At 46.9% G+C, this 26,375-nt stretch overlaps 1 protein-coding gene across 6 annotated transcripts in view; it reads right to left on the reverse strand.

The window, feature by feature from the left end:
- The window catches only part of TIAM1 (TIAM Rac1 associated GEF 1), a 455,872-nt gene that overhangs the window by 209,131 nt on the left and 220,366 nt on the right, over positions 1-26,375 (reverse strand). Inside the window, exon 1 of one of the 6 annotated variants that reach the window (XM_070455138.1) lies at positions 23,864-24,000. The exons of 3 other annotated variants lie outside the window; for them this stretch is intronic. The gene's annotated coding sequence lies outside the window, so the exon portion shown is untranslated. 2 more of the 6 variants (XM_070455137.1, XM_070455139.1) reach the window with 2 other exon arrangements.

Consider the following 26,375-nt stretch of genomic DNA (forward strand, 5'->3'; position numbering starts at 1 on the left):
GATGATGAAAAATCTTTGGGAAAAGATGGTGGTAAAGGTGGCGCTTTCCCTGATAGCCCAGTTGGTAAAGAATCCGCCTGCAATGCAGGAGAACCCCGGTTTGAATCCTGAGTGGGGAAGATCCCCTGGAGAAGGGATAGGCTACCACTCCAGTGTTCTTGGGCTTCCCTTGTGTCTCAGCTGGTAAAGAATCCGCCTGCAATGCGGGAGACCTGGGTTTGATTCCTGGGTTGGGAGGGTCCCCTGGAGAAGGGAAAGGCTACCCACTCCAGTATCCTGGCCTGGAGAATCCCATGGACTGTACAGTTCATGGGGTCGGAAAGAGTCGGAGACAACTGAGCAACTTTCAATTAAAGGTTATGTAACATCGTAAACGTACTTAACTTGGCTGAATTGTCCACTTTAAATAGTAACTCTTTTGTTATATCTATTTTACCACAGAAACACGCACACAAAAAAAAATCAGCTCAATTTTGTTCATCTCATGTGTCCAAGTATAATTTGTGAAAAAGAAAAGAAATAGTCAAGGCATAAAAGAAGGGTGGTTTTAGCCGAGAATGGTGGAGCCAGGGGTTCCTGAGGCATTTGGGAAGAGGAGACAGCATTCAGGTTAGGTGGCATCAAGCTCCTAACACTTACAGCTCTACCCTGATCCATGTGCTATGTTGTGCAAATCCTTCAGCCTCTCTGAGCCTCCTTAGTTACACAATCAAAGGCGAGGGAGTGGTGGGAATTAACCTCAGATGGTTACTGTAGGATAGAGGGAGAGAGGCCACTAGTGGTGGGGGATCCACTTGCCGCTGCAGGAGATGCAAGAGACATGGGTTCCATCCCTGGGTCAGGAAGATCCCCTGGAGAAGGAAATGGCAACCCACTCCAGTATTCTTGCCTGGAGAATCCCATGGACAGAGGAGTCTGGAGGGCTACAGCCCCTGGGATCCCAAAGAGTCGGACAAGACTCAGCACCTAAAACCCAGGAAACCATCTGCCTGAAGTGCCCAATGCAGGCACAGGCCTAGGGAACACTCAGTAAGTTTAGCAGGCCTGCACCCCCTTCCTGAGACCAGTCTTCCCCATGTGACTCGAGCCACAATCTAGACACTGCCCTCTCCACCTTATTCTCTGTGCTCTTCTGTGTCTTTTAAATACTTCATGACAGAATTTTAAAAGCAAGTAAAAATTGCTCCTTATATAACACACTGATGTAACCAAATTGATGGAATTAAGTGTAGGAAAACATTAACCCTCCCTGACATCCTTCAAAAAATCCACTCAGCAGAAGAGGAAAAAAGAAGTCTCAAAGGAAATACGCTACATGTTAATCGTGGGTACCTCTGAAAGCAGGTCAAGGGGTAGGTTTTGATTGTTCCCTGTTTGACTGTCTATATATTACTATTTTTCTGTAATAAATGTGCAAGGAAAAGAGAACAAAAGCCTGGCTCAGAGTTCAACTTCTCTCAAGTCTTCCTTGCCCCTTCTTCCCCTCTGCCACCAGAGCCCATCACTTACACTCTGTGTATCCCGTCCACCTTACCGTGATATGGACTTCCCTGGCGGCTCCGTCAGTTAAAGAATCTGCCTACAGTGGAGGAGACCTGGGTTCAATCTATGGGTCGGGAAGATCCCCTGGAGAAGGAACTGGCTACCACTCCAGTATTCTTGCCTGGAGACAGAGGAGCCTGGCAGGCTACAGTCCACAGGGTTGTAAAGAGTCAGACACGACTAAGCAATTAACACATCATGATATGGAAGACGGTCCTAGCTCACATTTGTAGGAATTGTCCCAGGGCTGGGCCCTCCTCTGAATCCTGACATGTTAACCCATCGAGTACTCACAATAACTGAACGATGTGGGTACCATTATCCCCCATCTTTCAGGGGAAGAAACTGAAGCACCAAGATCACAGGAGTTTGCCCACAGTCAGTCCAGGCATCTGTGACGAAGCTGGTTCCGCACCCAGACAGTATGGGTCCTGAACCCACACTCTTTGCCTCGACACTGCCCTCTCCTAGATGCATTCCGAGGGCCGTCACTGCCTTTCTCATCCACATGCAATGACCTTCCCGGCTCCCCTGCCACACAAACAGGAGCTACAGCCGATGAATCTCGACCTACAATATCCATGCCCTATTCGGTTCTACTATTGAACCCTGGGCTGAACTAGTCGGTGTTCAATGCCACATCCTAAACCAAATAAAATTCTCAAGTTTCTTACAAATAACACATACGCCACTACTCCTATTTCCATGAGGGTGGTGAGCAGTCACTGATAATAAGAGCAAAGGGTGACTCATCTGTCCCCCCAAATGATCCCCTCAGCCAGGAAGCAGTTAGCCAAATTTCTCTTCAGGAAACTTGGGTTCCCCAGTAAAGTTCACATTAGGTTACGAGGTGCACTTCTGACCCTCACAGCCAAAAGTAAGAAACATGAGACTAGCCGTAGAGAAGACATGAAAGGTAGTGCTACAGACGCATCATGATAGGAGATGCAAAACGGGGACCCCACAGAAACTGCACCCCTCATAACATCCACCTACTGCAGTTAATGAAGCTCCACGGGCAGGAAACCGAGGGAACTGGCTTAGAAATGGTTAAATCCGACACAGGTTTAGTAGGAGAGAAAAACAGAAATCTTTTTAAAAGCCCAACATTACTCATTTGGTTCCAGCCTCGGAACAGAGAAATGATGACAACGATAAAGTGGATCATTTGGAGGGACCAACCATAACTCTGGGCTTCCCTTGTAGCTCAGTTGGTAAAGATTCTGCCTGCAATGCAGGAGACCCGGGTTCGATCCCTGGGTTGGGAAGATCCCCTGGAGACGGAAAGGGCAAACCATTCAAGTATTCTTGCCTAGAGAATCCCAGAGACAGAGGAGCCTGGCAGGCTACAGTCCATGGGGGTTGCAAGAGCCGGACACAACTTAGTAACTAAACCACCACCACCAACCTAACTCGGACAGTAAAGAATCTGCCTGCAGTGAGGGAGACCATGGGTTCGATCATGGGTCAGGAAGATCCCCTGAAGGAGGGATGTATTCTTGTCTGGAGAATTCCATGGACACAGGAGCCTGGCAGCCTGCAGTCCGTGGGGTTGCAGAAGAGTCGGACACGACTGAGTGAGTAGGCACACCCATAACTGAGGGGTTTCCCGGGGGTGCTGATGGTAAAGAATCCACCTGCCAATGCAGGAGACACAGGAGATGTGGATTTGATCGCTGGGAAGATCCCCTGGAGGAGGAAATGGCAACCCACTCCAGTATTCCTGCCTGGGAAATCCCATGGACAGAGGAGGCTGGTGGGCTCTGCAGTCCGTAGGGGCAAACAGCTGGACATGGCTGAGCGTCTGAGCACAACCGTAACCCAGACACTGGGGAAATATGGTGGTTTAGTCGCTAAGTCGTGTCCAACTCCTGTGATCCCAGGGACTGCAGCCTGCTAAGCTCCTCTGTCTAAGGGATTGTCCAGGCAACAATACTGGAGCAGACTGCCATTTTCCCCTCCAGGGAAATCTTCCCGAACCAGGAATTGAACCCAAGTTTCCTGCACTGCAGGCAGATTCTTTACCAACTGAGCTATGAGGGAAGCCTATTACTCCTCTTAACAGTTCTAGAAGGAAAGTACTTACCCCAATTAAATGAAATGCTCCAAAGCACAGAGATTTTAAGTGACTTATCCAAGGTCAGAAGCTAGCAAATGGTAGAACTATGATTTTTATTCTCAGTGTAGCCTTCTTTTCTCTCTCTCTTTCAGACAGCTACCTCAGAATTCTAGGATTCCACCTACAGGGCCCTTGACATAGCCATGAGCAAAGAGATTAACGACCCAACTTGAAAGTGTGATGTTTGGACTGAAGGCGAAGATTTTTGCTTATTTTGGCTTCTAAACAATCAGGTGGATTTATAAGTCATGTCTCTGCTGAAATTATGTATGCATTTAAAAAACATTCCAGTAACGTGGACACCAACTAGGGCTCCCACAGCACAAGGAAATCCCAAAATCCCGTATTAAGAATGGATGATCTTTCCGTTACTGTTCCGCCAAAGTAATCAAAGACTACATCAACACTACAACAACTAAAGGAAAGAACACAGGCCTTTCCGACAGCTCAAAAGGATTCAAAGACAATCATGGAAACACGTGTTCTTTAAAGGGCGTGCTTTTGGAATTTACTCCAAAGGACCTTCATCTACAATAACACAAACGTTTATCTCTTACCTATGGAAATATGGACCTTTCTACCTTTTTGGTCATAAAAATGGAAAGAAACCAGGAATCAGCCAATTGGAGGTATCACATGGAGGGGACATTCAAAGAACCCACACTTCTCAATATTTTCCATTATATTGTTTATTTCCACATGCAATTCTAAATAAGGCAAGAATACCGGAATGGGTAGCCATTCCCTTTTTCAGGGGATCGTCCCTGACCCAGGGATTGAACCCAGGTTTCCTACATTACAGGCAGATTCTTTACCATTTGATCCATCAGGGAAGCCAAATAAGGCAAAATTACATTACAAAATCAATAACATACGCTTTATATTTGCATTTTGGAGAAGGAAATGGCAACCCACTCCAGTATTCTTGCCTGGAGAATCCCAGGAACAGAGGAGCCTGGTGGGCTGCCGTCTATAGGGTCACACAGAGTCGGACACGACTGAAGCGACTTAGCAGCAGCAGCAGCAGCATATTGACATTTGGGAATCTTTAAAAATAGAGCTGAAGTATCTTTTTAAAATAAAAAGGACCAATATATCCAGACAAAACTCTAACCCAGAAAGACACATGTGCGCCTGTGCTCACAGCATCACTATTTATAAACGCCAAGATACAGAAACAACCTAAAAGGCCACAGACAGATGGATGCACTAAAAGAGATGTGTGCAAGTATACAGCGGAGCACCGCCCAGCCGCAGAGAACAAAACAACGCCACGCGCAGTAGCGCGGACGCCGCTAGGGACTGTCATACAGAGTGGGGTAACAGAGAGACAAATGCCACACAATCATCACTCACACACGGAATCTAAACACGACACAAATGGACCGACCCACGAAACGGACACAGAATCACAGAGAACAGACTGCTGGTTGCCACGGTGAGGGAGGCTGAAGTCAGCGGACGGAAGCTTTTATACAGAGAGTGGGTAAGCAACAGGGTCCTACTGCATAGCACGGAGAACGGTACCCAGTATTTTGTGAAAACCCATCATGGAAAGAACACACGCACACACATATATGACAGCAGAAATTAATACAACATTGTTAACCAATTATACTTCAATTTTTTTTAATCAAAAAAATAAAGATAAAAATAAAACAACGCCCATCTCTGTGCATCTGACGATGCGTCTCACAGCGCTCTCGTGTGCTGTCAGACTTGCCTTTTCCACCTGCCATGCAGCGTCCCCTCGTGGAATGACCCCTTCTCTGGCCGTGCCTAGGAACACCCTGATCTTGCAAAAGCCAGACCTTTGCTTCCCTCCCGCAGGTTAGCAGCTAAACTCCCCACCCATCGATGACAGGACCGTAACAGTCTCCCGTTTGGTTGGTTGTTCTGTTCCATCTTTTAAACCAATGTCCTCATTTATCAGGAATGAACTGAAGCAGCTTTTTCTGGAGAAAGACATGGCTCTCTACTGCCTTTCTGCTGACCCAATTCACTTGGGAAAGTTTCCGGAGGAAGAAGGCAAAGGTGAGGGGGAATGTCCCAGGCTCCTAAATGAGAATTGCCCATTACCCAGCTGGAAGGCAGCTGACACTGAAAAAGGAAGTGAAGTGAAGTCAAAGTCACTCAGTCGTATCTCTTTGCGACCCCATGGACTATACATTTCATGGAATTCTCCAGGCCAGAATCCCAGAGTGGGTAGCCTTTCCCTTCTCCAGCAGATCTTCCCAACCCAGGAATTGAACCGGGGTCTCCTGCATCGCAAGGGGATTCTTCACCAACTGAGCTATCAGGGCATTGATAAAGGAACTCACCATCTATTAGAATACCAAACCAAGAAGATGCAAAGAAAAGCAGACAACCTTATCAGTCAACTCTACCATGCTTCAGTCCACACTATGAGATTCCAGACAATCCATAATAGGCCATAAGGACACATGAACTAGGATAAAAGTCCTCTGAAATGATAGTACTGAAAAGCTAGGGCAAGTTCCCCACAGCCCCCAGCCTGGAGAAGTGCAGGACAATACACTGCCCACCAGGTAATACTTGCCAAGGATTTAAGATACTAGAGGAAAGGCATTCATAAAATGCAAAATGACTGTGATTGTTTTGGGCCCAGAGGCTGTCCCTCTAAGTTCTCTGCAGAAGTGACTAAAGCCACCCCCTCTGCCCCCTCCCTACCTTCCAGTGATGGGAGGTTTAACTAAGGTGCACTTGGGGTTTTAAGGTTCCTAAATGAAAAAGGGACCAGATGTGAAAGTTATTATCATTCTGTTCAAAGTACATGAGTAAACTAACTGTGGACAAGTTCACCACATGCCACTTGAAATGGACTAACAAGGGCCCAATATAAAAAGATTTAGGGTGGGATTTTTGAAAGAGATCCTCCAATGTTTTGGGCCATAAAGAGGAAGGTAACACACGACAAGTGGTTCACCTTTTTAAGACCCAAAACATGATCAGACGGAACCAAAAAGGGGTGTGTGAACTGGAAAGGCGAGTCGAACAGGCAAGAAAGGGGCTCTCAGAGCAAACAAGAGCTAAAGTAGGGAGGAGGAGTTTTGTGTTTTGAAGGTAAATGAAACATCAGACTGCAGAGAATCCTAAACGATCCTCGAACATTTCTCGGGCACTCTGGAACTTATCATGGAACTCATCAGCTAACTAGCCTGGCACAATGAAAATCCTTTTTCTCATCAACTATAAAAAAAGATATCTGCACCTAGAGAAGCAGAAAAAACTTATTAATAGAGACCCCACAGCACCGGTGGGATCGGGGACTGTGTGGGCCGTTACAAAGTCTCATCACTGTTCGGACATCAGGATTATTGGCCACAAGGGTGAAAAGAAGGCTCCTGACTCACCCTCAACACTGCAGGCAGAAGGAGCCTTTTAAAACCTCCATCAGGGACAACCACTGGTGGTCTGGTGGTTGTAACTCCCAACTCCCAATGCAGGAAGCCTAGGCTTGGTCCCTGGTCAGGGAACTAGATCCCACATGCCATAACTGAGAGCCTGCTTGCTCTCTCCAGCCAGGCCCCAGGGGCCTGGGCCCTCTACCTGGATCACTCCCCACCTGTTACCAAAAGATCTCACTCTCACCCCCTCGACACCTTTGCTCCAAAGTTATCCGTGCACGGAATTCCCTGGCTGCCCCGTGGTTAGGAGTCTGCACAACTGCTGTGGGAGACACAGGTTCAATCCCTGGTCCAGGAACTAAGACCTCTCATGGCATGTGACACAGCCAAATTAAAACAAAACAGTCACCCATGCAGTGGGTTGGTGCTATTTAGTTGCTAAGTCGTATCTGACTCTTTTGTGACCCCATGGACTGTAGCCCACCAGGCTCCTCTTTCCATGGGATTTCCCAGGCAAGAATACTAGAGTGGATTGCCATTTCCTTCTCCAGGTGATTTTCCAGAACCAGGGATGCAACCCATGTCTCCTGCTTGGCAGGCATATTCTTTGCCACTGAGCCACATGAAATGCACACTGTCATGTAATTACCATTAAAATGATCATTCTGAACAGCTTCACTGCCCTTAAAATCCTATGCTTTACCGATCCGTCAATGCTTCCCTTCCCCAAGCTCCTAGCAACCAACAGTCCTTTTACTGTCTCCACGGTTCTGCCTTTCTCAGCAAGTTATACAGTTGGACTCATACAGTATGGAACTTTTTTAGATTAGCTTCTTTCACTCGGTAAGTTTCCTCCATGTCCTTCATGGCTTGAAAGATAGTGTTTAGCCCTGAATAATATCCCGTTGTCTAGATATTCCACGGTTTATTTACCCATTCACCTAATTGGTGAATTTATTTACCCATTCACCATCTTGGTGGCTTCCAAGTTTTGGCAATTGTGAATAAAGCTGCCACAGACATCCATGCGCAGGGATTTTGTGTGGATGCTTGTATGGTTTTAATAGCATCTTACGAGGAGAGAAATGTAAAGTACAACCTCCATGAGCTGAAGACAAAATAGGCTTCACACTCTCTAAGGAAGTCCCTCTTTCTAAGAATATTTCTGAGAAGTTAAATTTGTCAAAGAAGGCTGGTTTTAGTTTTATACACACATGAATCCAATTCCAACACTATGGTTTTTTCATGCACTTCAAATGGATCATAAAATCTGAAACATCATACAGGTTTTAAATACTCTCTCTTGTTCCTATTAATAATGCTTCTCTGTGGGATTTTGTCATCAATTCCATTACACTTAGCCCATTTCCCGCAACTGGGCACCACCAGTCCCTGAGTTCTGTTGGGGCATCTACCATACCCGCCACACCCATCCATGCCTGAATCCCATGAGCCTGTTACTAAGACACATAGCAGGTGCTGAGAAGAACTGTTGACTGGAAAATGCATTTTGAACATTCAACCAAGCATTCAACCAAGATTGTGACAAATTTCAAGACAAAGACTCATAAAAGTCCCTTGGGACTTCCCTGATAGTCCGGTGGTTAAGACTCCACGCTTCCAACGTAGGGAACACGAGTTCAATCCCTGATTGGGGAACCAAGGTCCCACACACTGAGTGCCGTGGCCAAAAAAGGGAAGAGAAGAAAAGACTCATGAAAGTCCCTGGACCACAGATGCAGAAAGAAATTACAAGAGCATTCACTCAATCAACCACGTCCAAATCTACGCACTGACTATCAAACAAAAACTAGAGAAAGGCGACATCTCAAGTCAGAGAGATCCATCTCTTTAGAAAGGGGGAGCTCACCACCTCCGAACAGACTGCACGCAGGCTCATGGCCCCTCAGGGCTCAGAGGCCCACCAGTCACAGCACGTGGAGGGGGAAACATGAGAAAAGATGACATCCAAGTGCCCAAACATGTTTTAAGACATGAAACACTAGAAGAAACCATTTCTAAAGTCAAAATTCATTCTCAGCAATTTCTAAACTCAAAACGTCTCCCTAGTATGGAAAACCCCACACAACCATACTACTCAGGACTGAAATCCTGGACTGCGTCACACCAGGTAAAAGCTCAAACTGAAGGGCTTCCCTGGTGGTCCAGTGGCTAAGAGTCCAGGGTCCCGATGCAGCAGGCCAAGATTCGCTCCCTGGGGGTCAGGGAACGAGATCCCACAGGCCACAACTAAGACTTGGCACTGCCAAATAAATAAATATTTTAAAAGTTATTTAAATAAACTAACTTAATCTAAAATTTTAAAAAATTCAAATGTAACTACAAGGCATTTCAGAAGGCCCTCCATCTTACATTTGTAAATGCAGGCGTGTACAGAATGTCTACTCAAGGCTGACATTTTGCAGACGAATTTCCCACAGCCTGCATTCACCACATTCAAAAGTATTCTTGGTCCTTCACGCCCACTACCACGTGGGACTTAAAAAGAGAACCAGAGAGGAGGCCAGGTGGATAAACAGGCAGGGGTCACCTGAACCAAGGGGAAGAATTTCAGTCTGATTTCAAACTACGAAAGTAGAGGAGGCTGGCAGTTTGAGTTTAAATGCAAACTTGAGGTGTTCTTGAAAAGACAGAAATATTTAACATTCGGATATGCTTTTTCTGCTTTCTTTTAAACCATAAAGTCCCAATGAAAAAATAATCCATGTACCATGTATCCAATTACTTGGAAAAAGGAGGCAAGCACTCCCATGTTCCCTTGACCTAGCAACAAAATGGTGGGTTTTCCCATTTTGGTTAATTTCTCCACTGCTGAAAATTATTTCCAGATCCAATCTCCTCTTTAGTTTCCATTTTCATCCTATATGAAACCCCCTACTCCTGGAGAGAAAAGAAAGAAAAGAAAACACAACCAGAAGATAACACAATACTTTAAACACCAAAATCGTAAAATCCAGCTGTAGCATCTGAGTCTAAAAAAAAATGTCTAAATAAATAATGCAGTAATATGAAGCTAAAAGTTGAACCTTGATACATAATACCTCTATTATAGGTCTGTATAGTCAAAGCTATGGTTTTTCCAGTAGTCATGCACGGATATGAGAGTTGGACCATAAAGAAGGCTGAGTGCGGAAGAATTGATGCTTTCCAACTGTGGTGTTGAAGAAGACTCTTGAGAGTCCCTTAGACTGCAAGGAGATCCAACCAGTCAATCCTAAAGGAAATCAACCCTGAACATTCTTTGGAAGGACTGACGCTGAAGCTCCAATACTTTGGCCACATGATGCAAAGAGCCGACTCATTAGAAAAGACCCTGATGCTGGCAAGGATTGAGGCCAGGAGAAGAGGACTTAACAGAGGATGAGATGGTTGGATCGCATCACCGATTCTATGGATATGAGTTTGAGCAAGCTCTGGGAGATGGTGAAGGACAGGGAAGCCTGGTGTGCTGCAGTCCATGGGGTCGCAAAGAGTTGGACCTGACTGAGCAGTTGAAAAACAATGTAGACAGAAACTTCCGTACATCACAAGGACCCCCAAGGATATAATGTGCTGCCCCAAGCAAATGGCTCGCCTAATGTCCAAGAGATAGGGAGTGCTCAGGTAAAGAAGATTTGGGTCTCTTCACTTCTAGCCCAGTGTTCTTTTCATATTTTACTGAATAAACACTAGCAAATAATAATCATAATCACTTTGCTTAAACACAAATGATTGAGCTTATTTACCTCTCTCACCTAATTTTTTTAAAAAATTAAAATGACCATTCATTTTTAAGGGCCCAAAGAGAAAACTTGCTAGACCCTAGCAGAAGATCATCTTTAGCAATGTCAACACTGACACTGGAACTATCCAGAGAAAACCTTCGAACCACGACCAAGGAGCTGAGTAATGAAGCTCCCACATTCACATTCACGCTATTTACACGATAATTAGCGTCACCCTCCAAAGGACCTAAAATATCAGTAGGGTAGATCTGCTCATGACTAAATGGACACAAAACTAGATTCCTCTAAATACTGAAAAGAGTGGAGCAGAAACTAAGTGACCACGTTGGCTGCTGGCCATTGACTCTTAGAAAGAAATGCTGAAGACATACTGACTGTCCAGAAACAGAAAAATCAGAATTGGGAAGAAGCACAGAGGCTTGGGAAGGGGGGCATGCAGGCTGCCCGCGCGTCCACCTGGACCTGCTAGGCACGGCTGGGCCCCTTTCTGTCTCTCTGCCTCATTTTCCTCACCTGTAAAGCTGGGCTTCCCTAGTAGCTCAGATAGTAAAGAATCTGCCTGCAATGCAGGAGGACCCGGGTTCAGTCCCTGGGTCAGGCAGATCCCCTGAAGAAGGAAATGGCAACCCACTCCAGTATTGTTGCCTGGAGAATTCCACGGACAGAGGAGCCTAGCGGGCTACAGTCCGTGAGGTCGCAAAAGATTCGGACACGACTGAGCAACTAACACACACACAAAACCGGGATGATAATAGTTCCCTGGGTTATTGGGCAGATTAAATGCAATAGTCCATGCTAAGCATTTAAAACAGAGCCAGGCACATGATGTCCCTGGTGGTCCACAAGTTATGACTCCACACTCCCAGGGCAGGGGCACTGGTTTCATCCCTGGGTGGGGAATTAAGATCCAGATGCAACGTGGCATGGCCAAAAATAAAATTGTGCCAGGCAGAGTAAATACTTAACATGTATGTGTGCCAAGTCACTTCAGTTGAGCCCACCTCCTTGTGACCCTATGGACTGCAGCCCACCAGGTTCCTCTGTCCATGGGATGAGTGGGTGGCCATTTCCTTCTCCAAGAGATCCTCCCAACCCAGGGATCAAACCCAGGTCTCCTGCATTACAAACAGATTCTTTTACCCTCTGAGCCAACAGGGAAGTTGGGAATTGTATAAATGCATTAGAAAAATAAATAACAACAGTTATAACCTGGAGGCTGGAACAGGAAAAGCTTTCAATCAGCCCCTGTGGCCTCTGCCTTTTCCACTCGGATTGAACTCGATGCTTGGTTTTCATGCAGGAAACTGTAATTACCTCCAGTCTTCCTTCCAAAACTAAAACCACGAAGATCTGTCAACCCTTGATTTTTCTTCCAGGCGTGATTCTGCGGCCTCAAGCCCTCCCTGTCTGGGGGGATCTTCGTTACCATGCTTCCCGTTTCCATCAAAGCCTTCAGTCCTCATCACACCAATTGATGCTGTTTGACCAGCAAAGAGTCCCACAGATAACAGGGCCCCTGACTGCTCCATCTGGACTCCCCTGAGATTTCAGAGACTTTCACCTGCACCTCTAGCAAAAGATAACCCAGGTCTCTGGAATGAACTTTGTTTCTAGCTCTGAAAGTAATTAGCTGCAATCCTCTCTCTCTTGTCAGCACCCCATTCCCACCCCACTCCATTCCCATTCTCATAATAAAATGGAACTCCACTGAGCATCAATTAGGAGCAGAGGGGAAATCCTGTGCTTCACTGGTTTCTTCCCAAACTAAACACACTTAGGTAAACCTGCCTCGGCCGTGGGCCAGCCTGCACGTGGATCAGGGCACCCAGCGCTTCCGGAGTTCAGCTTTTGTTTACCCACTGTGAAGTGGGTACTTCCCAGCCCGCCTCTCCTCCCATGGAGACTAGTGGCAACCACCCAGACCCCCCACCCAGGCAACCAAATGTGACATCCAAGGCGCCCCTGGAGTGGCCATCTGCCCCTGCCACGCCAATGTTTCTGCAATGTGGGCACAGAACCCAGGGCGTCCGGCTCCAACAAGCCCACGGCAGGACACCCCAGGCCATGTGAGCTCCCTAACAGGACAGTGGGGAGAAGGCCCTCTGTCTGGCTACAGAGGCTCGTTCTTCCTAAAAAGATGGCTGCAACTCCCTTCTTAATGTTGCCTTTTTTTTTTTAATTGGCAGATAATTGCTTTACAATACTGTCTTGGTTTCTTCCATACATCAACATGAATCAGTCTGCAACTGTTTGACTTTCTTTCCTGATGGTATGCAAGAAATGAGCTGGATATGTCTCACCTGTGGGCAGGCAGCTAAAAATAAAATCGGCTCCCTAATTTTGCAGTAATTTTGTGATATTTTTCAAATATTACGCATCCTGCCAAAGTGTTCCACTTCAGTATGGTATCTCACGCCGTGCTGACGTTACCAGACTCATGAATGGTGAGGTGCTAAGGGGAATTGGCTAAGGCAGAAATGAAGAGATCAGACACGAACCCGGGAGTTTCAGAATTCTAGAATCCTCATCTAAAAGCCTCTGCTTTTATCGAGAATGGCAGGTCAAGATGCATGGGAGCTGCCATGGATGTAAAAGCCAGATAAAGCACAGTTCAAGTCCAGGGTCACCATGCCAGGGTGAGTTTGGTGAAGTCACCTGGGTGCCATCAGCAGGACTTGGTCAGGATGCCACGTCCGAGGAGGTGCTGAGGTTTGATCACGGACTATGTTGAGAGAACCGAGCAGAAAGCAAGGCACACAGCACGTGGTCGGTCGATGTATGTGGACCCTTCTCTGCAGCATCTTCAGTTCCAGCCCCACCCTCTCTCCGGGACCTTGAGGTGAGACACACCCAGGAAGCAAAGCATGTCTGAGGCTCTTTGCCAAAGAGGAGAGGTCACCGTGAACAGTGGGGCTGACCACCAGCTCGAACTCAGCACACAAACTCTGCTGAAGCACATCATTATTATCCTTCAAATGCGTGCTTTCACCTACCATTTTCATGAAGTCTGTCAAACCACATCCCAAGAATTGGAAGAGAGACCGCATTATTCATCACATAAATCTGCTTCCATTCCCCCAGGGGGGGAAGACGGCTAACCACCGAGCTTAAAGCCAAGAGATGATCCATACACCCTGTGATTCAGCTTCAACAGCTGCAGCGTGAAAACGCAACTCGAGCTCACCCAGAAGTGGGCTGACGAGTTTTAGATGTGCCCCCTCACTCATCTTATTTTTTTCAAGTCTGTTCCTTGACCTCGACTTCCCTTCATTCATAGAACCGGGAAACAACCGTGGCATTTCTCTGGACAGCATGGGCCAGATTACGATGCATCCCTGAAGAATCAAATCACCAAACGCTTACTCTGTGCTTCCGGGCACCATCACAACACTCAGGATTTACAGCTGAGTTGAGAGGAAAAAAAGATGAAAAAGGCAACATCTGACTAGTAATATGGGGCTCTGAAGGGGGGAAAATGACTCGGGGCTGGAAGAGACCGGAAAGGCAGCAAGGAGGAGGTGGGCTGACACTGATTCCGACAGACAGCTGCGGGGGAGGTCACCGGAGGGGGAGACGGGACGGACACGCGCCCGGAGGCAGGACTCGGTAAGGCTGCTCAGAGGTCAGCTGGGCCGATTAGCCACTCATCAAACAAGGATTTATACAACAGTCTGTGGCAGTCTGGAGAAGGCAATGGCACCCCACTCCAGTACTCTTGCCTGGAAAATTCCATGGACGGAGGAGCCTGGTAGGCTATACTGCATGGGGTCACAAAGAGTCGGACACGACTGAGCGACTTCACTTCCACTTTTTACTTTCCTGTATTGGAGAAGGCAATGGCAACCCACTCCAGTGTTCTTGCCTGGACAATCCCAGGGACGGGGGAGCCTGGTGGGCTGCCATCTCTGGGGTCGCATAGAGTCGGACACGACTGAAGCGACTTAGCAGCAGCTTTGGCAGTCACTATAACCCACGATGAGGCAAATATACAGAAGAGGATGACCAGCCCTACCTTGGAGAGACACACGGGAGCCTTCAGGGAATCAGGCAACTGCGGTTCAAATCCTCACTCCTCCATTTCCTGACGCTGTCGCTTGGAACAAGTTCCTTAACCCAGAGATGAGAACTCATGCTTAAGTTACTTAGTGGAAGCAGTTTCACAGAAAACCAGTTGGGGAGTGGGAGAAAGAGGCCTCCAGAGCTCTCTGGAGACAGGACAGGGAAAACCTCAAGAGTCTGCCTGAAATACCCACACCCGGCTCTGGCTAAGGATGGCCTCGAGGGACAAGGCCTCCATGGTCAAAGGGGAATTGAGCCTCGAGGCCGGCTCACCAACAAAGAGAAGGGACTGCTGGCTTGTGGGGTGAAAGCACACGGGGGAAGCTGACATGCGCAAAAGACAACGTGGATCCAAACAGACGGGGCAGAGTACAAACAGCATGCGCTACAGGGGGTTCGATGTTGTTTTTATTATTGTTGTTTATATTATTTTACCCCTTAATAAAAGCCAGCAACCCAATTATGACAATGCAATGGGATTCAAAAGAGAGCAAGAGGTCTGTAGGCTGCCCTGTGCAAAGGCTGCCAGTCTGGATTCAGGTGTGGCCAGGAGAACAGGTAGGACAGGAAGAACAGGTCATAGCAAGACCGGCAGAGGAGAGCCCGAGATGCTGGTGGGAAGTGAGCTGCAGGGATCAGGAGGCAAAAGCGTGTGGCCATCACAAAAGAAAAGACAGAACAACCAGAGGATCCAGCAATCGCGCATCTGGGTGTTTACCCAAAACAAACGGGAGCAGGATCTCAGAGAGACAGGAGCCGTCCCATGTTCACCGCAGCATTCCTCACAGTAGCCAAGATGGGGATGCCGCCCAAAGGTCCAACAATGGAGGAAGGGGTGGGGAAGGCAGTATACACCACACACACAAATATCATTCAGCCTTAAAACAGAAGGAAATCCTCATATGCAACAGCACGGATGAGCCCTAAAAACACTGTGCTATGTGAGACAAGCCAGTCCCAGAAAGACAGATGCTGCATGCTTCCACTTACATGAGGTTATCTAAAATAGTGAAACTCATCATGATAGCAAAGGCTAGAATGGGGGTTGCCAGGGGCTGGAGGGAGGGGGGATGAGGAGGTGCAAATCCACGGGTATTAAATTTCAGGTATGCCAGATGAGCAAGTTCTAGAGACTCGCTGTAAAATACCACACCTACTGCTAATACTGTACTGTACACTTAAAAATCTGATCAGAGGGTAGATTGCGTGCTGTGTTCTTATTACAGTAAAAAAAAAAAAAAGAAATTTTTTTTAATTGCAGGGCTCATGCCTCAGGAAGCATCGGTGATTCAGCCTCTCCATCAAGTTGGAGATCCCTTATTTGTTCAGATCCTGGATCAACTGGCATAGGACCCAAATCTGATCACTGTTAATAATAGAGCATTACGTCACCTGCTAACCAGGCATGAGTGGCCACACTGATGGGAGGAAAGCAAGCTGGTCTGCTTGTTGTTTCTCATGTTTGTTTGTTGTTGTTGGCCATGCCATGTGGCATGTGGGATCTTAGTTCCCCAACCCAGGATCGAACCCAAGCCCCTGCCATGGAAGAATGGAGTCTTAACTCCTGGACCGCCAGGGAAGTCCCTGGAGGAAGGCAAGCGTGGGAAGAATAACTATACATGTATAGTTAGAAAGCCCCTTTTGGTCTAAACCATCCTCGCCCAGCAACGTTAAGTGGGAGATGTTACTCAGAGCAGAGGACACTGTCCCCACACAGCAGAGGAACTTTAGAGCCACGAGTCCCCTTTTGCTGGACTTCCTAGAAGAGCCTCAGGCCACACACGGGAGGCAGGAAAGCTGTCTGCTCTGCAGATTTCTTTTCTCCAAGTGCCTGTAAACCAGACACTTTTCCCCCTGGATCCTTCCAGCAGGAAGCCCCTTGCCTCTCAAGCCATGATGGGACCCCATCTGGGCACAGCAGTGAAGGCCACAAGAAGCACCCCACTGCAACCAAACCTACTTCCCAGTTCAGGAGAGATTCAACCTCCCTGTTCCAAGAAACCTGATCTCACGTACAACAGTCCCAGAAAAAGCCCATCTGCCACCAAGCTTTCCCCACTGATCTCCAAATCGATTCTTTCTTCCTCTTTTCTGGTGTCACGAGGGCAGGCAAAGGAAAAGTCAGGAAAACAAAGGTAGGAAGGTTAACCCAAAAAGTCTCTAAAATGATGTAATCTGAAAATCAATGGGAACCTTCTTCCTCATGACTCAAGGTGGAAGGGATCAGTGCATATGTATAGAGGCTCCCGAAGGGCAGACCCACCCGGCTCACAGCGGCCCTGACTTGGGGCTCCCCCACCACCTCCTCATCAAGCCTGAAAGACTGGCCTGTCCATGTGGACGACCCAAGAAGAAAGGGCCCCTACGTGGCCCAGACAGTAAAGAATCTGCCTGCAGTGCAGGAGACCCAGGTTCAACCCCTGGGTCAGGAAGATCCCTTGGAGAAGGGAATGGCAAACCACTCCAGAATTCTTGCCTGAAGAATCCCGTGGACAGAGGACCCTGGCGAGCTACATTCCAGGGGTCCTTGAGTCGCCAAGAGTAGGACACGACTGAGTGATTAACCCTTTCACTTTCAAGCATCAGAAAGTTCCCAGGAAATCCATTTCAAAGTCTCAGTTTCTGAGTAGGTAGAATCAGAACCCCTCTTCTCATCAAAAGAGTCACAGATAATGAAACTTCTATCGTCCTGAATAGGAGGATTTCGACGGATCCTAAGACAAGAAGGAGTTTAAAAGCTTGCCTCCTCATGTCGCAGCCTTCTGCAAACACTCCACTTACCCCCACCCCAAACAGGAGACGCTTCTCAAGATCTCCAAACGTGCCATCCGCAGGGGCAGCTCACGTCCTAGGTGAGAGGCTAGGACCCAGAGCCAGCACACCCCATGGGACCAGCCCTCCTGCTCCTGGCTTCGAGTCTAGAGGGGTGGGGCTCATTCCACTGTGGCTCTACCCACAAGAGAAGACACAGGAAAGCAATGGATTTTGTGCTCACCTTTCATATTCCTCTAGAGGTTACAAGATCCTCCTCAGAAACCTCACTGTGATAACTTAGGAAAAGTACCTCATATGCTGTAGATAGGCTTCCCCCATAGCTCAGTCGGTAAAGAATCTTCCTGCAGTGCAGGAGACCCGGGTTCGATTCCTGGGTTGGGAAGATCCCTTGGAGAAGGAAATAGCAACCCACTCCAGTATCCTTGCCTGAAGAATCCCATTGGCAGAAGAGCCTGGCAGGATACAGTCCATGGGGTCGCAAGAGTCAGACACGACTTGGCAACTAAACCACCACCACCACGTTATAGGTACTCAATAAATCAGTATTTGGTATTCATAATCTAACAAGCAATTTGTATTTGAATAATCAAAGAAGCATTGGCGTGCATGCCAAGTCGCTTCAGTTGTGTCCAACTCTGTGCAACACGATGGACTGTAGCCCACCAGGCCCCTCTGTCCGTGGAATTCTCCAGGCAAGAATACCGGAGCGGGTTGCCATGCCCTCCTCCAGATCTTCACAACCCAGGGGTTGAACCTTCATTTCATACGTCTCCTGCACTGGCAGCCGGATTCTTTACCACTAGCACCACCTTCGCTTACCAGGCCCTCATATCACTGTGGCTTCATACAAAGCACTCTGGCCATGGTTATTCTTGCCCACCAAAATCTCATAACTTATGAAAGCCCAAATTGTCAAACACTAGAGGAAACGAGTCCAAGGTACCGCATGAGGTGTTAGGACCTAGCTCAAGATCTTACAAATCATCCAGAACCATTAAAAAAGACAGCTTTCCAAAAGTGATGACCTCTCACCCTCAAGTTTCACCAATGAATGGTATGCTAATACTTTGTTTTCAAGCAAAGGAATCAAAACAAACTAGGGAAGCAGAGCTGCAAAACACTTAGGAAGACTATGGGCCCTCTTGTTCTCCGTTCTCATAAAAACACCAGCTAAAACAAACAGCAGCTCCGGTGCTATTACTTACTCAGCCCTCGGGGTCATAGCAGACAGGCCAGGTCAAGGGCAGCTGGTTAGTCAATCTGCCGACTTGGAAAATAACCCCATGGCGAAGGCCAATTCACTCCGCAAAACGTAAACCAAGACTCGCTCCTTGGGCAGAATAGCAAACGATGCTGGCACCACACCATAAAGCCTTTCTCCTGCTCACAATCCTTCCCCATGCCCAGCTCAGCCCCCAATGCAACCCTGAATGCCTAAATAAATCTTAACCAATTATGCCACAGGTTCTCCCAGGATCTATTCAGAGGAGAAACCCCAGGGAGAACAAACAGCTTGAGTTTGAAGACGTCAATAATGCTACAGTCCTTTGTGCAGGAATATTACCCAACCAACCTCCTCCACCCTTTGCTCTTCATTTCCCTTCTTGGTTAAGAGGTCAGCAGTAGCATTCAACGATCCATATCTCCCCGCATGGCATGAACAAACTCCAAGCCCGGGAAGAAGACGCTCAGAAAATGCGGCGGAAATACGAAATCAACGTGGCTATCAACCCCAAGCATCTCCCAGCTAAATTCTGTAGTAACTAAAGTTAACAAACTTTGCCTTCAAAGGAGCAACCCCACTGCCTTACATCCCAAGTTTTGAGCTTTGTACCCTGTGTGTGCTCAGCCACTTCAGTCGTGTCCGACTCTTTGTGACCCCATGGACTATAGCCCGCCAGGCTCCTCTGTCCAGGGGATTCTCCAGGCAAGAATACTGGAGTGCACTGCCATTTCCTCCTCCAGGGGATCTTCCCGAACCAAGGATCAAACCCAGGTCTCCTGCACTGCAGGCAGATTCTTTACCATCTGAGCTACCAGGGAAGCCCCGATATGGACCCTGAAGACAGCCCAAGAAAAGAAAGAAAGAAAGGGAGGGAATTAGAAGGGAGCAGTGAGACTCTCAAGGGGGTGAAATGAACTGAAGGAAAATATACAATAATCCCAGGAAGCTGACGATGGTGCGAGCTGCACAACAACGCGTGTGTACTCACTGCCTCTGAACAGTGCGCGTGCGTGTGTGTGTGTGCGCGCGCGTGTATGCGTGTGTGTGTGTGTGTGTGTGTGCGTGCATATGTGTATGTGTGTGTGTGTGTGTGCACGTGTGTATGCGTGTGTGTGTGTGTGTGTGTGTGTGTGTGTGCGCACGCGCACGCTAAGTTGCTTCAGTCGTGTCTGACTCTTTGCGACCCTTAGGAGTTATAGCTTGCCAGGTTCCCTTATCCATGGGATTCTCCAGGGAACAATACTGGAGTGAGCTGCCACGTCCTCCTCCAGGGAATCTTCCTGACCTAACGACAGAATCAGAGTCTCTTCTGTCTCCTGCATTGGCAGGAGGGTTCTTTACCACTAGCGCCACCTTATAGCATTAATATCAGGAAATGTGGTGGAAATACAAAATCAGTGTAGTGTTCATCAGCCCCAACCATCTCCCACCATATTAAAATAGTATGTTTTAGGCTGTGCCACTTTTTCCACAATTAAAAAAAATTTTTTTTCATTAAAAAAAAGTGGAGGGAGGGAAATGTACAGTCAGTTTGCCATCAATTCACTGGGATAATTTGAAAACATGGAAAGGGACCCTGGTAATTTCACTTGCCCGGAATTAAAAAAACCGAACAAATGCTAGAAGCGGTTTTGTTTCAGGCTGCTGCAGGGCCCTTCCACATTTCTGGAGGGAGGCACTGAGAGAGCTGTGACCTTGGACGAGCCTAGCGGAGGAGCGCACTCCATGGACTACAGTTTACTATCTACCTGTGCCAAACCACGAGGTAGGCACCGTACATGAAAACTCAGAGAAAGCTCACTAAGGCCCCCCAGAGTAGTTTGCATTACCTGTCTCACAGTAGGGGACCCACAGGCTCAGAGAGGTTAGGCAACCTTCCCCAGGCCACACAGCTACACCTGAGAGCAGGAATTTAAACCCAGCTCTTTCTGACTCCAAAGTTATTGTTCTTACACCACCACCACATAACTCAGAAAGATTTTCTGAGGAAACTCTAAAATGCCAAGGCTCATGCATTAAATATAAATCAAACTGAAACACTTTTCCTCAGTCATTACAACAAATTTGCTCTGTCTCAGTACAAAGTAAACTTGTATTGTTAAGTGGGTTGAAATCACCTTCAATTCACTTTAAATTATCAGTAAGTCTTGGGTGAATTCTAGTTAAGATGTTTCCAAAACAGTTTCACAGGGTGTGTCCCAGTGAAAATGCAAAACCCCCGTTACAACAATTTGTTCCAACAAGTATGATACTCAAGAACACAAGGCATGTCTTAATAAAACTGGAAAACATTACGTCAGAGACGTAAATACAGAGTATCTTCCTCCATACAACCAGGAGACTCATTTAGTTTCAAAGGCTCTTGAAATCTTTTTTGACAGAGTTCCACAGGGCACAATTTTTTAAATGCATGTAAACTTACAAGAAGTTGTGTTTGTTTATACTTCACTTAAAATATAAACAAAAATAAAATAAAATAATATATAAACAAAACCAAAGTTAGGTCTTTCAAAAATGAATAAAACTGATAATACATTAGCCAGGTTGATCAAAAAGAAAAAAGGCACAAATAACCAATTCCAGAGATGAAACAGGAAACACTTCTACAGATGCTATATACTCTTGAAAAATATTATGAAAGGATAGTGTGTGTAACTTTATATCAATAAGTTTAAGATGAAATGGGAAAATCCCTATTAAAAAGAAAACAAAACTAGTTAAGTTACTAAAAACAAGATTATCTTAATAGCCTTACTTCTACAGAATAAACTGAACTTGCAATAATAAAAAAATAAAATCCAAGGACTTTCTTGGTGGCCCAAGGGTTAAGACTCCACAATACCAATGAAAGAGGGGCAGGTTCAATCCCTGGCCAGATAACTGAGATCCCACACGCCCTGCAGCGAGGCCAAACAATATAAACAAATAAATAAATAAGATAAAACTCAAATATCCAGAGCCCATCCAGGTTACTTATGGGCGAGGTACAGAGACCACGAGAAAACAACGATATCGAAGTTGTAACACCCGCAAGGTCATAGAGCATAATTAACACAGGTTTCAAACAGCTTCATGATGATGTCCCCAGGCAGTCCCATGTGACAGTGTCTAGAAACCTTTCTGAATAATATATTCCCCCTTCCCTAGCTGAGGATGACTGTTCCATAAAACTCCATAAACCAGGGTCTATTAGTCAGTTTTAGCAGCACCATCACGAGATCGAGTCTGGTTGTCTTTCCTGTTGAGTAAGTCACTGACGGCTCCTTGGCGGGGTAGGAGGAATCAGCGTCAAGTTCACCCCCACGTGCACGCTCTTTCTGGAGCCCACAACAAGCTGGAACGCGGGGCTCCCGCCGAGACCATGCCTCCTGTTGCTTCTCCCTGGCACGTGTGCGTGCTCATGCTCAGCAGCTAAGTCACGACCAACTCTCTGCAGCCCCATGGACTGTAGCCCACTGCAACCAGGCTCCTCTGTCCCTGGGATTCTCCAGGCAAGAATACTGGAGTGGGTTGCCATTTCCTCCTCCAGGGGAATCTTCTCCACCCAGGGATGGAACCCCAGGTCTCCTGCATTAGCAGGCAGATTCTTTACCACGGAGCCACCTAGGAAGCCCAGCATGTGTATACATTGGTTTAAAAGTAATTTCATTCTACTTCTGTATCATAAACTTCGAGCCAGCTAGAAGGCTAAGACTGTGGGCACAGCATCCCGTCCCCCAAGCCCCGAAGTTCAGATGGAAGGTGGGCTGGGGAAGTCAGGCTGGTCCATTCTGGCTTTAGAAGAACGACAGAATCGGCCACTAACATCGGCCAGTCACACCCACCCCAGAACTTGGAGAAGCCCTTAAAAAATAAAACTCGGTTTTCTAGAAATATAATAAGATCCACACATTCATTCGCCTTCGCTTCTGGCTCAGAGAGTAGGACAATTCTCTAAAAATTCTTACAAAAGATCAGCTTACAACATACACACACACCCCTCCCACTGGTCTGCACTAACCTGTTGATCAGATAGGAAATAGATGACACAGATAACAGTTAGCCCCCAGGCCTCCACCTAACCGACCCTGCAGGGAGGACACACCGCACATGTCAAAAGAAAGCTCTTTGAGGGGCTCAAAATAAAACCTAAAGAGTGCCCGCATTTGTCCAAGTTTATCCTCTGCTGAGACAAGTGTCTCTTGCAATCAACCCAACCTCCGTTTCACCCTCCACCCAAACTTCCTCTCCCCACCCCACCAGAAATCGACTTGGGCAATCAATCTAAAGACAAGCCAACTGCCACTGAAAACTAACATTTTTCAAGAAAAAAAGTTACACATAAATAAATAACACCTCAATAGCCAGAAACCCTGGAACTGTACTCACTCACTCAGACAGAATTAATGAGAAACGTAGACTTCCCAGGCTTCACTCCAGAATTCCCACCCAGGAGCCTGTTAGCACCACAGCTTCGGAATATTCCTTCGGAAGTTTTTGTCACTTAAAATCCCGAGACTTTCACGGGGCTCATTTTCAAGGACGTGGCCACTGAGCGCGCGGCAGGGCAGCTTGAGACACGGCGCATCTTTGGTGGATAACAGGATTCCACAGTCCCCTTCCAGAACCCAGATTCAGTGAGATCCTTGGTTACAGAAAGGGCGCGCGCGGAAGGGGGTCGGGGATGAAGCGCTTTCAAAACCCCGAACCCCTTTCCCCAGGAACCAGAACCCACTTGGGTGGCGTCCCCGGGCAGCCCCAGCGCAGCGCGGAGACGCGCCCCGCCGATCCCGGGCGCACAGGTCCCCGCGCGGCAGCTGCGGAGCCCGGGTTCCCATCCCGCCTCTCGCCGCCCCGGGGCTGGCCCACACCTCCCAACACAAAGAAATTTGCGGGTGAAAAGAACCGGGTTTGAAATTCAAGCTCACCGCCGCTCAGCGAGGCGCACACGCCGCTCGCGTCTTGCTTCCCATCTCTCCGAACTTCCAGTAACAGAAATGAGGAAGCAGCCAGCCTTCCCCGGGCTCCAGGCGGCGGGAGTGGGCGTTACCTTGAGAAGTTTCGTGCAGTGATGAGTCCGGTCGTTCGGGTGTGTAGAAGAAGGCTTGTGGCTCCTCCCTGCACACCGTCGCCTCCCTCCTCTCCGCCTCCTCCGATTCAAGTCTGCCTTTAGTGTGCGCAACGCCGTGGACTCCCCAGCGCCCAGCTCCTGCATCCTTAGGGGAAATTTAATTCCTAACAGGTTTCACCCATTTTACAGACGAACCTGGTCGCCCTGCAAAAAGTCTATTTTTCGAAAGCACGTGGCAAGAAAGCAGTGCCTCTTACCTGATTTAAGAGGCTATAAATCTTAAATAACTGCACAGTACCCGCTCTTCCCCGGCAGGAACATGGGTACTTCAGCAGGTGGAGACCTAATTTCCTGAATATCTAGTTTAAAAGAGTCAAGGACAGAAAAAAAAAAAAAAACATTTTCAGCTGCTTATTTTTCCTTTAAAGCCTATTAGAAAATATTTCAGGTATACAAAAATATACTTTAAAATAATATAATGAACCAGACAACTTAAAAAAATTACCAATCTTGTTGAAGCCATCTGTAAGCTCCTCCCTGAAATGCATCCCCCTGCCCCTCCTCTTTGAAATATAACTGCTGTAATTTGATTTCCCATGAGCAGTTTCTATATCACAGTTTCCTAAAAGGACACAAGCCAACAAATTTCACCTGAAAGCAGTCCAGTGGTATCTTTCAGCTGGGCTTGCTCTTAGTTCCCAAACAGAAGTTCGCTTAAATAAAACTTAAAAGGACCACACATGAAATGAAGCCTCAGGTGGCCAGTTAAAGAGAAGGAAAGAAACCACAGTATAAGAAAATAGGATATCTGGAATGACAAGCAAGAAGCCCTGTCTGAAAGAGTTGAAGCATTCATGGATGAAATTGATAGATTAATAGCGTATTATCATTTTACAAGGTTAATAGCTGTGTCAAAAGCCAAGGATACTGACCCAGGCTGCAAGGGACTTTTTTCAAACAAACAGGCTACAGAAATAGAAACACAACGTTCGCCATTAAAGAGGTCCTAATTGCTCAAGTGCCTGTCACAGACACAGGCTGGGAGCAATACTCAGAAAAGGGAACTTTCAAGATAATCATAAAAATCAAAATGGTAAAAACCACAATCCATTCAAAGGTGATTCAAAAATGAGGAAGAAGTAGATGCCTAGTCGGTTTTTATCTTCCCAGTACCTTGCTGAGAAGCTAGCATAAATAAACATTTAAAGACTGTCTGATAAATGAATGAAGCAAACAACCAAACGAATGTTCAGGAAGACTTCTGAAGGAGCAGAATGAAAAAGGAAGGCAGTGGTCCTGGATAGGGGATAGTGGTTTTGGTCCTGGATTTGGATAATGGTCCTTAACAAAAGGTGACTTTGCCCTGAGGGGATATTTAGCATTGGAGACACTACTTGGGGCTGCGATTACATTCAAACAGGTGACAGTCAGGGATGCTGCTAAGCACCCCAAAATGCACAGGAAAGTCCCCTTCAACAAAGGGTTATCCAGCCCAAGAGACCAATAGTGCTGCTAGTGAGAGACCCTGACAGAGGTCTTGCTATCAACTGTCGCTTAACGGACATTCCATCTATGATCACCAACATTATAAAGAGACTCTCCTGGGACCTATGAAAATACAGAATAGCATTTCTCCTTCATTTTCATTGTGCAGCATTTGATGACTGATAGCCGTCCGTGTGAGTTCAGAAGAAGCTGGGCACTGGGGTCAGAATCAGGAAAAAAGTTTACCGATTTGGGGCACAGCCTCAGGTTCATGCAACTCACAAAAACAAATTCTGTTGAACTTGGATGAAGATAATCAAGAGAGGGTTGAGAGGAGGATAACAGAAAGCCAGGGTATCAGCTTGAGAATCATTGTATGGCTGGGCAAGGATCATCGGGTGCAAAATGAAAGAGTTGTGAAAGATACACAGGGTCGGGCTTATCCCAGTCACATCAGTCATCTCTCTGTAGACAGTCATTAGCTGGAGACACTTCACTGAGAACAGGAAGGATGTTTAATCTCATTACAGCTTATCGAAAAGCAAGTTACAAATCACTTACAGGAAAAAGAATGCAAGCATCACAAAGTCGACATCTTTTCTACAGGTTTTTCTGGTCTCATCATTACCTAAGAAGTATTGAATACTTCTTTTAACTAGGATGCCGTATTTTTTTTTTTCTTCTTTCTTGAATAAGAAAGAGATCTGTGGTTGTGGTTCAGAAGGGTGAGGAGTGTGTGCAAGGGGGTGGTGGGTTTGCTCATTTTGAATCCCCCTTAAAACCTACCGGATGGTAGGTTCTCAATAAATGGATGTGGGATTAAACTGAAGGAGTCCCCACTATACTACCTACCTCTCAGGCCAGAAAAGACAGTCCCCTATAGTTGCTTCTGGCAGAAATCCACAGGGCACCAGGGGGTTCAAGAGTCTGCATGATCTGACAGCACATAAAAGTCTGCTGACTGCATTCAGTAGCTGACAGATTGCCAAGGACCTGACGCGGGTGA

Source organism: Odocoileus virginianus, chromosome 25, assembly GCF_023699985.2.
Source record: "Odocoileus virginianus isolate 20LAN1187 ecotype Illinois chromosome 25, Ovbor_1.2, whole genome shotgun sequence".
Taxonomy (NCBI): Eukaryota; Metazoa; Chordata; class Mammalia; order Artiodactyla; family Cervidae; genus Odocoileus; species Odocoileus virginianus.